Source organism: Mirounga leonina, unplaced genomic scaffold (genome assembly GCF_011800145.1).
Source record: "Mirounga leonina isolate KUSES-001 unplaced genomic scaffold, KU_Mleo_1.0 Mir_174, whole genome shotgun sequence".
Classification (NCBI taxonomy): domain Eukaryota; kingdom Metazoa; phylum Chordata; class Mammalia; order Carnivora; family Phocidae; genus Mirounga; species Mirounga leonina.
Window position 1 is genome coordinate 63,799,430 of NW_023270451.1, and position 14,007 is coordinate 63,813,436.

Genomic DNA, 14,007 nt, shown 5'->3' on the forward strand with positions numbered 1-14,007 from the left:
GTTAAGAAAGGCTTTGAGTTGTGTGAACATGGGCAACTTGCTCAACTTCTATGGTTTAATCTCTTTATCTGTAAAAGGAGGATGATAAGAGAACTTCAGGAATGTATTGTGGGAATAGAAAGTGACTTACTATATGTATAACAGGTATGAATAGTTCTGGGACATTCAAGGTGCAAGAGGTGTCATGGTTCTTATGAAGCCATCTCCAAATCACCACTTATCAATGTCAATAAGTCCAATACCAGTTATCAGCTGGGGTTATCCTCATTGGAGCTTACAAAATTCCCGGAGCTTACATCTTCCTAGAAAAATGGGGGGGGGGGGTCTGGTTCTCGGTCATAGGATGGCTCTCTTCTCTCTTGGCTCCATGTGGCTGCTCTATACAGGGCCATTGTGTATCCAGCCTTCACAACATGGGTGGCAGCTCAGTCGTCTAACTGCTCAACTATAGCTGAGCTTCTGTGCCATGTATCTGAGATGGCTTTTGTGGTTGGGCTGACTGATATCTCTTCACAGTATTCCTCTCTGCTGATTCCTTAGCCACAACCATCCTATTCAAGGCACTCAAGATGCAGCGTTTGAGGCCAATTCTCCATTCTCATGCTCATACAAGGACTGTTATCTCCAGAACGCAGGGTCCAGGCCATTGAGAAATCCACAATCCTCCCCATGTTTCAATTGAGGAACAAACTCCAGGGTTGGGCCACCCTCCCAAAGCCTCCATTTTCACCTCCTTTGGGACAGCCCAGTTTAATCCCTTTATTGGCTGAGGGCTTTGAAATGAATCCTATTGAAACTCTCACTCTGAGGATAAGGGAAATCTATATTTCAAGGGCATGGAGCCTCATCTTTGTCATCATTCTTCAGTGAAAACAATAGAAAAAATAAAAATACGGATCAATTTCTCAGTAAGTCACACAGACGCACAGGTAAATCACTTAGCGTATATTAGCATATGTTAATTGCTCAATATATGTTACTTTTTATCATTATTGTTTGGAATATTCTAAATGCATATGGACGGTGTTCCACTGAATCTTTCATCTATTGAGAAGTTTTAAGGTATAGGGGGAAGATCCTGGCTTTTGGAGACAAATAGCTCTGGTGTTGCTTCATGGCTCTGTCGTCCATTATCTCTGTGAACTTAGGTAAATTACCTCATTCAACTTCAGTTTTTCTTCTGTAAAATTAATTGCATAAGCTAATTGCACATAACCCATATAGCCTCAGGCTTCACCTGCCAGGACATATACTTGATACTTATAATAATATCCTGAATCTCAAGCTTTGAGTCCACAGCTACTTGACCGGTAGAAAATTCAGTCTTTTGGTGGCAGCCCTTCCCATTAATTTATTCTGTCTGGGAAGCCCCATGAGTGAGGTGTGCCTGCAGTCGCTTCATTTTCACGTCTTCTGCTCTTACCCCTACACTGCTGATCTTACGCTTCTCTTTCCCTCTGGGCAGTAGGAAACATCCTTTAGGGTCCCATAATTAGAGATACTTCAACAGTTATGCCCCCTAGGTCCCTGCCTTCTCCATTTATAGCATATTCAAGCTTAGGGGGAGAGGGGAAATGTCAAGGAAGATCAAGCACAGCCTCCTGTGGCCACTGCTCCCTCTGACATTCAGGCAAACTACCAGCTCAGACCTGTTCTTCCATATCTTCTCATAGGTTCTGAGGTCCCTGTCTCCAGACCAACCTCCTTTGAGGGATCCCAGTCCCTTAGACTGGTTTCTGGATGCCTGAACACAACATGTGGACCAGGTTTGAGCTCTCTCCTACAGATATCCTGGGTGCATGCAAAACAAGATGTATGTCTGGGCATCTGTTTCAGTCCGTAGGAGCATTTTGTGATTGTCACAAAGCCCCTGGAACATTCTGTCACCCGAAGCTGTGCTATCAGGGGCAAACAGAGGACCTTATGTCATGCTCCAACCTTGACTTACTCCAAAATATTCCTTAAAGTAACTAGTGTCTGCTACATAGTAGGCTCTTAGTAAACAGAATTCCGCCTTTGTCTTCTTTGCGTAAGAACGATTTGATGCATTTGGTGGATAGTTGCCTATAAAACCTATTTTATCTGTGAAAAAATCTGTGAGCCAAAATCCTCTGGGTCATGTGGTTAAATAGAGCATCTCAGGACTTGGGAGCTTACTATCAATGTACCCTACACAGTTCTAAGCATGACTGGCTTAATCAGAGAAACTATTAGTAGAATGTAGATTAGCCACCAGGGAAGAGTCATGGCACTGTACCATGGTGGGAGCCATTTCAGTTTGGACCCCAATGAGCAAGTGGAGGAGAAAAAAATGAGTTCCTCCAGTGCCGTGTGACAGAGACACATAGAGTAGGATGCTCGGGTTAAGAGTAAAGAGCCAAGCAAATAAACAAAAACCTTCCCCACAGTTTATAAGTAAAGCAGGAAGTCAACTGTTTGCAAACTATATTGCAGGGAAATGAAGCCTCTATAAAGCTTGTATTTAGGTGAACTTTGAACTTTGCCAATGCAAAGAATAAGTACTATTTAAAATCCCTATAAGGCACTGAAGAAAAGAAGTAACAATTCAAACAGGGAATGGTGTGGGGGTAGACATGGGAAACAGAAAATGGTTGGCAGAGCTGGGACAGTACAGGAAGAAGTGTCCAGATCTGACCAAACCTGAGATTGTTCCTGATGTTATTCTGCTTTAAGGATTCTCACAAAATCTTTAAGGAAGAAAATCTGGAAATTAATATAAAAAATACACTTATATGATGTCTATGGATATATTATGAGCCTTTCACATTGTAATTTGCTTAATCTTTAAAACAACCACATGAGGTACTATTGGTCCCATTTTATAGATAAACAAACTGAGGCAGAAGTTGCCTCAAAACACGAGGCAAGAAACAGAGCCAGAATTAAAAATCAGGTAGTCTTAGAGTTATCTGGGGCACCCGGGTGACTCAGAGGGTCAAGCATCTGCCTTTGGCTCAGGTCGTGATATCTGGGTCCTAGGGTTGAGGCCGGTGGAGCCCCGGGTGGAGCCCCACGACAGGCTCTCTGCTCAGAGAGGAGCCTGCTTCTCCCTCTCCCTCTGCCACTCCCCCTGCTTGTGTTCTCTCACTCTCTGTCAAATAAATAAATAAAATCTTCTTAAAAATTAAAAAAAAAAAGAGTTATCGGGCACCTGGGTGGCTCAGTTGGTTAAGCGACTGCCTTCGGCTCAGGTCATGATCCTGGAATCCCGGGATCGAGTCCCGCATCGGGCTCCCTGCTTGGCAGGGAGTCTGCTTTTCCCTCTGACCCTCCTCCTCTCATGCTCTCTGTCTCTCATTCTCTCTCTCTCTCAAATAAATAAAATCTTAAAAAAAAATAAGTTATCATAGGATATAGTAATTTCACTCCTAGGGCCTACTAAATCTGTTCCAAGAGAAATGAAAACATATGCTCACATAAAAATGTGTGCACTAATGTTTATAGCAGCATTATTCATAATAGCTAAAAGGAGGAAAAAATTCAAAAGTCCATTGGTGGGTGTGAATGGATAAACAAAATGTGGCATATCCATACATAGGAAATTATTCAGCATAAAAAGGTATGAAGTGCTGATATATACTATAACATGGATGCACTTTGAAAACATAGTGCTAAGTGAAAGAAGCCAGTTATAGAGACCACTTATTATATTATTCCATTTATATGAAATATCCAAAATAGGCAACTCTGTAGAGATGGAAAGTAAATTAGTAGTTGCTTAGGGTGAGAGGCATGGGAATTGGAGGTGATAGCTAAGGGATAATAGAATCTTAGGGGGAAAAAATCAGGTAATCTGGTTCAAGAGAATGGGCTTCCAACCCCTGGGCTATGGCATCTCTCTTGACCACAGAAGCCTGCCGACCAGAACTTTTTGCTCTATATGCTCAGATACTTTAAAATACATATGGTTTTGGGGCGCCTGGGTGGGCTCACATCATGATCCCGGGGTCCTGGGATCCAGCCCCACATCGGGCTCCCTGCTCAGTGGGGAGCCTGCTTCTCCTTCTCCCTCTGTGCTCTCTCTCTCGCTCTCACTCTCTTTTGCTCTCTCTCAAATTAATAAATAAAATATTAAAAAATACATATGGTTTTGATAAGCATGGGGGAGAAGTCAACTAAAAGAGACCTTAAAGAAGGTTGGCTTGATGAAGCTCAATGATAAATGGATGGATAGCATGTTACACTAGGTTTTAACATCTATCTGCTGTACCCTTCCTTCCCCATGGAAAAAGCCTACCATTCTCTTTTCGTTGCTGAACATCACAAAAAATGTGGGATAAAAGTATCAGGGTAGGACTCCAGAACAGATTCATTACATTGTTGCTCTATTTAGCTAAGTTCACCTTTCAAAAATGGCCAAATTGAATTCCGAACTTAATCTCTCAAGGAAACAATCTTCAAGTTGCGAGAAAGTGTCAGGTAAGTAAATGTGCACCGATACTTCAAAACTGAAAAGCTAAAACCTTTATTTCTCTTGCCTTTGTAAAAAAAAAAAAAAAAAAAAAAGTCTCAATATTAATTTCTGGTACTCGCCGACAAACAGGTGTGAAGGGCCCCCTGCTGGCCCTTTACTAATAAATACTAAGTGAATTGGAGGCCTATACTCAGTGCCTCGGCCTGGCATGTGAAACTGTCTAAAATTGCCAAGATACTAGGCTCTTTGATGATAATAGTCTCAGGTTGTAAATAACCCTCTCATCATGACCAAGGCTGCTTTATTTTTATTTTTATTTTTTAAGATTTTATTTGACAGAGAGAGACACAGCAAGAGAGGGAACACAAGCAGGGGGAGTGGGAGAGGAAGAAGCAGGCTTCCCGCTGAGCAGGGAGCCCGATGCGGGGCTCGATCCTAGGACCCTGGGATCATGACCTGAGCCGAAGGCAGATGTTTAACAACTGAGCCACCCAGGTGCCCCAAGGCTGCTTTAATTGACCCGGGTTTCATGTGAACAACCATCAGTCAGAAATGGTAATATGAAAAGGCACACACCTTGTATTTGTCCCTGTTTTCTTAGAGGAGGATTTCATTCCTCAGGTCTCCATTCTAAAGCTCCCCAAAAAACTTTCATTTGAAAACCTGATTATGTCTATGGCAATAATAATTTTAAAAAGTGCCCACAATTGCACATTCGGTAATTTCCCACATTCTTTCCTTCTTACCCACCAGATGGTGCTACTTCCTTACATTTCCTAAAGATATCAATTTACTCATTACAGTAGGTTTTAGGTACTCTGTGTTCATATTCAAATTTGCAAATTTCTCTTATTCAACATGCTGTAATGTAATAAGGAATTTTGTAAATGGAAACCTGTCAGTTGCAACTGAAAAGCGAGGTGCTTGACTTTTTAAGTCACTCTTGTATATTTAAACCAGAAGAAAGGCCAAGTGGTAACAGGCAAGTTGTAGGGACAGAAACCACACACTCACCAGAGACCCCACCCTTCCACCTGCATGGTATCTTATTCCTAATGTGGGTAAGAGTAGATGTGTTCTCATCCTATAAACACTTAAACAATTAAAAACAAAATAGATTACCTGCAATGATCTCAGAACTGTAACTTCATCTTTATTAAGATTTGTAAAGATCCTGCAATATTCTTCCCCGATCACAAAATGTAAAGCAGTCTCCAAAATAAGGATAATATTTATTCTGAACCTAAAAGCAACCTTGGAAATGAAAAGATCTGAAATTAGGAGGGGGTAAGTACTGGATGTGTGGATCAGGTTTATAGGGCTGTGACAGAGATAGGGCAAACATTCCATTTGCTCTTCTACATTTCCTGGCCCCTTTGCAATGGAATGAGTAAAAAGGACTTAGTTCTAACCAGTGAAATCTTAGTGGACGTAAGTGTATTATTTACAGGCTGAGGTAGTCAAAAGCCCATGTGAGTTTCTCAAGTTTTTCTCTTTCCCTAACAAAATACTGAGGAAGGTGCATGTCCAGGATGGTGCAGCTAACCAGATGGCGGCAGCTCCATCTCTGTGTGGATCTCTGTGTGGAGCAGAAAGTTTGCCAACTCCTATGGGACATGTAATGGGAACAAAAAATAAATTTTTGTTGTATTAAGCTACTGAGATTTTGGGTTGATCATAATGCTTGAGCATATGCCCAGAACAATGCCAGCTTGCTTTCTGCTCTGTGGCTTTCTTACATCATTCCTAAGCAATATATTACTTGATTCTGTTTCCAATTATTTGCTTTATGGGCTTTTGTTAGAACGTAGATTTTAAGTTGATTTGCCTTCATCTGTATTACATACTGTGCTGGAATCCTTGGCTTTTATTTTCTTCTTTTTAGAAGTATTAACACAAAAATTTCAAGAGAAGGCATTTAGCATGAGTTTTGTAGATAGAATGGTTGGAGTCCCAATAATGTAATTTGATAATTTGTGTTATAAGTTAAAAGGTAAAAAGATCTTCATAAGTATCAGTTTCTTCTCTAAAATGGGAGTAATAAGATCACTGAACTTGTAAATTTGATGTGAAGATTGATTGAATCAGATAATAATTATGAGTACTTTTTAAAAATTAACAGTATAATTTTTTTTGCTTTTCTGAGCTCATGATTTTCATTCTTGGTTTTAAGGAGGCTTCCCTCTGTGTAAGATGAATCTAAAATTTGTTGTATGAGGAGTGCAGATAGAATAAATTAAAATTCTGCTTCTGATATATACATTTGAATTGTGCAGGAAGATAATAGCCATGTTAGCTTGATGGACTCAGCTAAGCAGTTCTCCAGTGATAGAGAGATGTCACTCCTACCTATGACCACCAGGCCCTCTCTGGGTAAAATATTCATTTTTGAACTGTGGGGAATAATGTGAAGAAGAGAGAAAGTGAGAGTGAAGGGAGCAGATATCTCTGTACATTTTCCTCTGTGGGCTTTGGCTCTGGCCTAGAGCTGAGCATTCTTTAAGTGAGAAGAACATTGAGAGTAGAGAGGTATTCTTTCCTCCTTTCACCATTTGAGATTCTGGGAGGAAGCAAGCATGCTAGCTGCTATATACCAATTTCAAGAACAGTCATCTAAAAATGAACTATGGTCAGGTAGCTTGCCTGAGCTGCCTCTGTTCTTATGTGGTATACATTGACCCCAAGTTATTGAGCATCTGACTAGAGAGCTTGCCAGAAGGAGTTACCTTAGCAGAACAAGAAGCCTAGTGGCCAGGATTTTAGAAGGGACTCTGATCAAGTCGGAAACAGACAGACCTAGAGCAGTGACCTGGACCAGCAGAAGATGAGACTGAGTCACCTGGGGGTCACTACCCTGAGACAAGAGAAGTCAAATCACAGCTGCACCCAACTTCAACCTCAGCCATAAATACCTCCAAAGGTAAGCAATATCCTGGTGGATAAAGAATATTACACTACAAACCAGAAGACGCAAATACATTACATTCCAGATCCTGGATTCTTCCCTGCTGCCATGAGGTTGTTTAAGCTTCCCTTATGTACCCCCACATGAAAGGACACCATTCTTTGTGAGAGATGTAGAAGAATGAAGGAGGCCATACTAAAGACAGCACTTTTATTTTATTTTTATTTTATTTTATTTTTTTAAGATTTTATTTATTTATTTGAGAGAGAGAGAATGAGAGAGAGCACATGAGAGTGGGGAGGGTCAGAGGGAAAAGCAGACTCCCCGCTGAGCAGGGAGCCCGATGCAGGACTCGATCCAGGGACTCCAGGATCATGACCTGAGCCGAAGGCAGTCGCTTAACCAACTGAGCCACCCAGGTGCCCTAAAGACAGCACTTTTAGTCTATAGAAAGGAACATTATACTTTTAAAGATGTCGGGTTTGATTAAATTTAAATGGAATTAAACAATTTGTTTTTTAACTCAGAAGTAGGGGGTTCAAACTGAAGACCAAAATAGTTGTAGACAACTACTGTGTGTGTGTGTGTGAATATATATATATATATATATATATATATTTATATTTATATTTATATACATATATATGTATACAATGAATGTATACATACATTCTTGCAAATATGTATGCATATATATGTGTATATACATAAAATGTAATTGCTTTGTTTTGTCTACAACTACTTTGGTCTTCAGTTTGAATCTGCTACATGTGAGTAGGAAGAAAATACACAACAGAGTATGACTTAAATTTACGACCCTGCTCCATATGTTAAATAATGAGCACAGTGCTCATAAGTGCTTAATACGTGTTGAATTAATGTCAACTTAGAACTTCCAGTAAGTGCAGCATCTCTTGGATATTTAAGCAGCATATAAAATTTAATATGTTAAATGAAGAATTCTTGATTCCCACCATTCTGATTTACCCCTTCTCTGCCTTATCCATGTCAATACATGGCCTCACCTTTCAGGTGATTTCCTTAGTCTTTAGGTTTTCCCTTGTCTTTTATCTCCACATTCAACCCATTAGGAAATCCTGTTGGCCTTCTTATTAAACATGTGTTGACTCTATTTCTCTCTCTGTCTCTGTTACCTAAATTGAATCAAAACCAACCAGATTTCTGCATTTTACTTCCTAAAAGTTCCCCTATCCATTCTTTTTTTCTCTCAGGAGCCAATGTAATTTTTTAAAAACATAAAAATTTTAAATCCCCTTTGTCTCCCACCTCTCTCCTCCTTCCTCCCCAGTGCAAACCATACAGGACTCCTTGCCATTTCTCAGTCATGCCAGAACTTTTACACAGGTCCCGTGTGTCTGGAATTCTCTTTCTCTGGATCTTTGCAAAACTAGCTCTTTCACAGCCTATACACATCTCTTCTCAAATATCAATTTAGAAAGATTTTTCTGACTATCCCAGTTATTCTTTATCAAATGTTTATCTCCATTATACTATTTATCACCATCTATAACTATTTTGATTTTGAAATTCTGCCTACCTGTTAATTTCCAGTGTTCCCCCATAAACTCTGTGGAGGGCAAGAATCTTGTCTATTCACTGTTGTATTGCCATCATCTAGAACCATTAGCTGTATATAGAAGGGTTCAACAAATATTTGCTGAAAGAGGAAAGAGGGAAAGAAAAAAAGGAAGGTGGAGAAGGAAGGAAGGAAGGAAGGAAGGAAGGAAGGAAGGAAGGAAGGAAGGAAGGAAGGAAGAACAGACATGAGGAATGAATGAAATGCTCCCAAGTCCAAACCATTAATAAAATTCATTATGATTAAAGGAATATATCATAACCTATTTTCTGCATATAAGTCAAGATTAAGCCATTTATTATTTATAATGAAACCAGAATTTATTTGCTTTTTACAATCATTGTATATTCTGAACTAATTTCACATGAAATTTTATTAATCTTGGTTATTGAATTGATTTACCAAATTTGAAACACAATTCATCATGTTGTAGTGCTATTTGTCAAATATTTTCAGTTTCCTGCCTTCAGATAAATGGTAGGAGTGTACTTTTGGTCCCTTTTTGGTTGGGTGGGGCCATGTGATGAGTTCTAGCTAATGAGTAATGAGTGGTGACGGAGTGGTGTGTGTCATTCTCAGACTGGAGCATATAATTACCGATACAAGATGTTTCAAAGATTTCTTTTCTTCTGCCATGGGTTCACCAGATAAAGTTGCAGTCTTTATGCTACTTTTATTATTTGTCTTTTAGATGTTTTTTCCCCAATAATTTATTAAATTTTGATGAATGTATGTATTTTTGCTGCATTTTTGTAAGGCCACCACTTCAATATGTCTTGGAAATATATATTTTTAAAATTTTTATTATTGAAGTACAGTTGAGGGGCACCTGGGTGGCTCAGTCAGTTAAGCGTCTGCCTTCAGCTCAGGTCATGGTCCCAGGGTCCTGGGATCGAGCCCCGCACTGGGCTCCCTGCTCAGCGGGAAGCCTGCTTCTCCCTCTCCCTGCCGCTCTGCCTACTTGTGCTCTCTATCTCTCTGTCAAATAAATAAATAAAATCTTTTTTAAAAATTGGCTAAAAAAAAAGTATAGTTGACATATATTAGTTTCAGGTATACAACATAGTGATTTGGTAATTCTATACATTATGCAATGCTCGTCACAATAAGTGTATTGGAAATAGATTTTTATAAATTCTTCATCATTCACTTATTCAGGAAACATCTGCTATGTATCAGGTACTCTTCTATGCTCTTGGGATAGATCAGTGAACAAACCTGACTATGACGTTCATCCTTTTGAAGCTTGCATTATAGAGTTGTAGAGATAAACAATAAATATGATATTCAAGTAAATTATATAGTATGTGGTAAGGTAATAAATGCCATGGAAAAGAGAAAATGTAAGGGAGAATGAGAAGTCTGGGATTGGGAGGAGGTGGTCAGGGTAGGCCTCACCAGGGGAGTGAAGTATAAGCAAAGTCTTGAAGAAGGTGTAGAACTGAGCGGGCAGATATCAGAGGCCAGGGCACTCCACGCTGGAGCAATGATTCTCAATGTCTTGGTGTCAGGACTCTTTGATACTTTTAAAATATGTTAAGGACCCCAAAGAGCTTTTGTTTTATTCTTGACCATTTAGATCCCATGAAAGGATCCTGAGGTCATCCTTTGATGGATGCTGGAGCAAAGGCTCTGAGGGAGGCCTGGTCTGTTGCAGGGACTTCAAGGATGCCGTTGTGACCAGAGAGAGGCCTAGAGGAGAGAGACAGGAGAGGAAACTGTGACCAAGTTATATAGGGCCTTCTAGGATACTGTAAAACCTTAATCTGTACTCTGAGGGGCATGGGGATCACTTAAGAACTGTGAGCAGAAGAATGGCATGATCTGACAAGTTTTTTTTTTTTTTAAGATTTTATTTATTTATTCATGAGAGACAGAGAGAGAGAGAGAGACAGAGGCAGAGGGAGAAGCAGGCTCCCCGTGGAGCAGGGAGCCCGATGCGGAACTCGATCCCAGGACCCCAGGATCATGACCCAAGCCGAAGGCAGACGCCTAACGACTGAGCCACCCAGGCGTCCCTGATCTGACAAGTTTTTTTTTTTTTTTTTTTAGATTTTATTTATTTATGTGAGACAGAATGAGAGACAGAGAGCATGAGAGGGAGGAGGGTCAGAGGGAGAAGCAGACTCCCTGCCGAGCAGGGAGCCTGACGCGGGACTCGATCCCGGGGCTCCAGGATCATGACCTGAGCCGAAGGCAGTCGCTTAACCAACTGAGCCACCCAGGCGCCCTGATCTGACAAGTTTTTAACAGGACATTGTGGTTGCTGTGTTCCAACTAGACTGGACAAAGCAAGAGAACAAGGCGAGAGACTTGTAAGAGGCTACTAGAGTAATCCAGTGAGGGCATCCTCATTTGTCAGTTGGTTCTAAGTGCATCAGTAGACTCATCACGAGCTCCTTTAGTACTGTTGAAGTAATGCTCTTTCCCTTTGACTGATTCGCATTCAGTGTACTTTTCTCTTCCTTTCCTTCACAGCTGTATGTAAAGACATTTTTTTCCTTAATTGCACATTTCCTTTAATTTTCTTGTTAAAAGGCAATACAGAAAAAAATATTTATTTTTATAGCTCCTTTTTAGCCAATATTTTCAATTCCCTACTCTTTTATCAGCAGGCTCATTTTTCTAGCTCTTTTAAAAATTATAATACTTTGAAAGGCAATTATGAATCCTTTTGTTAACATTTTGTTAATCATCTTTCATTTATTCATTTAGCTCCATGTTTTTTGTTCGTTTTGTTCTTTTTATCAGACATATTTTTCTACAAGTGAGTCTCTTGCATTTTAAACTAGGTCTGTCTTTGACTTCAATTCTAATATGAATTTTTTTCCCAATACATCTTTTGGTATGTGAATTCATTATAAAATAAAAATAGAAGTTCCTCCTCTTTTGGTACTTAAAAAATCAAGTAAGTCTATCATCTGCTATGATTTAATTAGGATGTAGTCACTCCATTTCTCTGTATTTAAAAAATTCTTTCTAGTGTAATACTCATCCATTTTAAATGTCAATGTTATTTTGAAATATAATTTATTATGCCAAATTGTTTTCTATGCTTATTTCATCCACTAGATTGTAAACTCCTTGAAAAATAGGCTTCACTAATCTTCCTTTACCCACCACCTATTTATTTCCATAGCTCTTGTTGGCTCATAAAAATATAATCAATTATGGCATTTATTCATATAATTTCTCATTCATTTCTGGTTTCCATACTGAGGCACTTGAAAAAAAATTTTTTTAAAGTAATCTCTAGGCCCAGTGTGGGGCCTTGAACTCACAACCCCAAGATCAAGGGTTGCTTGTTCCACTGACTGACCCAGCCAGGTGGCCTGCACTTGAAAAAAATTTACAAAACCTATTAAAATTTTCTAAAACTTAATTTTTAAAACTCTTTTTCAAATTTAAGTGGAACTGAGTGGGGGTGGGAGTAGTATTGGGAGTTATTAATCCAGGAAAGGAATTTTGGTCTCTTTTCTATCTGTGGACCTTAATATTCTCTCAAAAATAGATGAAATATTTCAGTGCACTCATTAGCTTGAACTAATGATTATATGAGACCTTTTCCCTTGTGGGAAGAAAGAGTAAAAAAGTACAAATCAGTTTATTGAAGATGGCTAACAATTCTACAATTAAGTTTAAAAATATATAAAAACTGCTTATTTCTAAGCAGTTTAAACTAACTCATATATAAAGTTAATCAAAGTATCACATCTAATTGATATCATCAATTTTACTGCATGTTTGATTTTGTAAATTTTTTTTTGCAATTTCATATTCCTCCATATTGTAGGCTAAGTAGAAAGTTTTATAACTTTTCTTCCTTCCTTCCTTCCTTCCTTTCTTTCACTCAGACTGCATCCTCACCCTCTTGCTCTCCCAGAGGAAGAGAAGAACCAACCAGGATCAATGGTGAATGGCATTCGCAGAAGCAACATCAAGAACCAGCTTCACGCTCAGGAAAGAATGCTGTGCCTCCTCCTGGTAGTTTCCAGTGCTCTCTACACATTCAGAGAAACTTCTCTAGTAACAAACTGTAGAAATGATCCTTGAAAGTATGGTCTTTGAAATTTTTATTTTTGGTATTATGTGTCTCCTGAGTATACATGGGGCAATTGCTACACATGGAGGGTGTCCATGTAATTTACTGTCTGAATTGGGGCAGTTTGGAGAATTAAAAGGTGGCACTACCAATAATCACTTGAGGACAATGGGTGTGACCTGTGACTGTCCCCAGCACACCAGAATGTCTGGTCACCCTACAGTCAAGATTTTGGGGGAACGCTTTTTCCCCCCAGGATTTTGTGTCCTAGAGAAGAAGGAATTTCTAGAATAGTATGGAAAAAAAACACTTTTATCTTTTCTCTGCCTCTTCTCTTATACCTTCCCAGGAGAGGAGGAGTGATTTTGCTGATTGATGAGTTTGGGAGAAGAAATGGAGTGTGTAATCTCCGAGTATAACTACTGACAAAGCAACCAATGTAATGCCTGATACTTCTAAAAATAAAGATTTCTCCAGATGCTTGTTGCAGAAGTTTCTGACATTATATAAAATAATATTTTTTTTTTGCTTGATAATTCTAATTTTAAATGTCCATATGGACTTTTGGAAAACTAAATTTAAGCACATCCCTCTCTTTACCACAGCTCCCTCTACTGTAAATCTTTTCATATGTTCAGGTAATATGTTCTTTAGGAAAGCTTTCCTATTTTTACACATCACCCAAAGATGCCTTCTCTGTTTCAGAGAATCCTCTGTTTATTTAAATTTAAATTGAACTCTTATCTTTTTGCATCCACTAGCTTTTTGATTTAGGTAATAAATCAGGTTTCATCTACTTTATTTTGTGTATTATTGAGTTACATTTATTAGTAATCTAACATTTTTTTTGAAAGATTTTATTTTTTTTAAGTAATCTCTATACCCAACGTGGGGCTCAAACTTACAACTCCAAGATCAAGAGTCACATGCCCCACCGCCTGAGCCAGCCAAGCACCCCATATTATTAATCTAAATTTTTTTAAGATTTTTTTTTTTATTTATTTGAGAGAGAGAGTGAGCGAGCGAGC

The 14,007-nt window shown here is 39.0% G+C and overlaps 1 non-coding gene across 1 annotated transcript; it reads right to left on the reverse strand.

Annotated features, from left to right (window-relative positions):
- Positions 1 to 12,784: 12,784 nt before the first annotated feature.
- On the reverse strand, positions 12,785 to 13,002 carry LOC118021453. Its single transcript, XR_004682187.1, has one exon. It is a non-coding gene; the product is annotated as a small nucleolar RNA U3 (small nucleolar RNA).
- Positions 13,003 to 14,007: the final 1,005 nt, after the last annotated feature.